This window comes from Dipodomys ordii, unplaced genomic scaffold (assembly GCF_000151885.1).
Source record: "Dipodomys ordii isolate 6190 unplaced genomic scaffold, Dord_2.0 Scaffold155, whole genome shotgun sequence".
Taxonomy (NCBI): domain Eukaryota; kingdom Metazoa; phylum Chordata; class Mammalia; order Rodentia; family Heteromyidae; genus Dipodomys; species Dipodomys ordii.
Window position 1 is genome coordinate 2,613,032 of NW_012267371.1, and position 1,593 is coordinate 2,614,624.

At 42.4% G+C, this 1,593-nt stretch overlaps 1 long non-coding RNA gene across 1 annotated transcript in view; it reads left to right on the forward strand.

Annotated features, from left to right (window-relative positions):
- Positions 1-1,593, forward strand: part of LOC105997943 — a 16,730-nt gene that overhangs the window by 10,404 nt on the left and 4,733 nt on the right. The gene's annotated exons all lie outside the window — the stretch shown is intronic.

Genomic DNA, 1,593 nt, shown 5'->3' on the forward strand with positions numbered 1-1,593 from the left:
TCTTCTTCTTCTTCTTTCTTTCCCTGAGTTTCTTTTAGCTTCCCCATTCTATGACTTTCTATTCCAGCGAGTTACATTTCAACTGCTTTGGCAACACACAAACTAGATTAATTTGGTTAAATTTGCTCTATTTATGAAATGATAAGTTCAAATGTTCCTTTGTCCTGTGACCACACTTCCCTTTTCCAAAGTTCTCTGTAGATATTATACACATATGTATATATTTCATATATATCAATTAGTAAATAATAATATATAGTTATAATATGATCAATATAATATATTAATTAACATATTGATATCTATTTCATATATTTCATATATATACATGTGATATATGTGAAATGTGTGATGGTTCTGTGTCAGCTTTTTTTTGCTCAAGAAGGAGAGCGAGAAAGCTGGGTGTTGGTGGCTCAAACCTGTAATTCTAGCTCTTGGGAGGCTGAGATCTTAGGATTGTGGTTAGAAGCCAGCTCCGTGAAAAATAGTCCTTGAGACTCTTATCTCCAATAAACCACTCAGAAAAAGCCGGAAGTGGTGCTGTGGCTCAAGTGGTAGAGTGCTAGTCTTGAGCATAAAAAGAGGCTCAGGTGTAGTGCCCAGGCCCAGAGTTCAAGCCCCAGGAGTGGCAAAAATAAAAATGGAGACAGACAGAGAGAGAGAGGGGCAGGGGATATTGAGGACTAAATACAAGGGAAAGAGAGAGGTGAAGTGTGCGTCTTTCTTTATGTCAATCCTGGTGGTGGGTGAAGTGTGAGAAGCAGAAAATTCACATTCTATCCCCTGGGACAGGGCCTATGTTACACCACAAGGCAGGATTAAGTTTGCTAGTCAACTGATGTTGAGATTAGATCATCTGGGAGTATCTAAGGCATTGAAATTACTAGAGACCAGGTAAGGGAAAAGATGAAGATGGGAGGGTCAGAGGGTGATTAGAGGTTGTAAAGTGGTGGCTGGTCTAAGTGGCCAGCTTTGAAGGGGATCAGGACTGTAGGCAGAATCCTGTGTGATTTCCCAAACTGAACTTATATCATATTTTAAGTGAGCCTGTAACTTGGTAGCCATTTGTTATAGCAGCAATAGGAAGTATTCCCCGAGGCAGACCTCTTTGGCAGGTTCTTTCATCCAACTGCACCCCCAGAGGGAGATTCTTCTGTTAGCAAAAACCCTAAAGCATTTCTAAATGTGGGAGGACAATTCTGGTGTGGCCCTCACGTGCATATGTCATGGGTGATGATGAAGATGGAGGGGTGCGCAAGGAATCTGGAACATAGTCACTGGATCAGGGACTTGATCTGGATCCATGCATGAGAACCAAGTACCTATGGCCTGGTGTTCAATTCTCTTCCTCAGGGAGCATTTCTTTGCATGGTTTGGAGACACTGGGTAATCCTGGACCTCAAACTCCTCATGTCTAAGTTAAGGTGCCAGGTCTACTTTCTGTCAGGCTACAGGGAGTAGATCTTCACTTGGCCCTTCACTCAATAGGTGTTTCTTCAGCCCCTGCCCACTTGAATTCTCTTGTTTGCTACTATTCCCAGGGCCTGGAAGACAGCCTTCTTTCCGTGTGTGTGTGTGTGTGTGTGTGTGTGT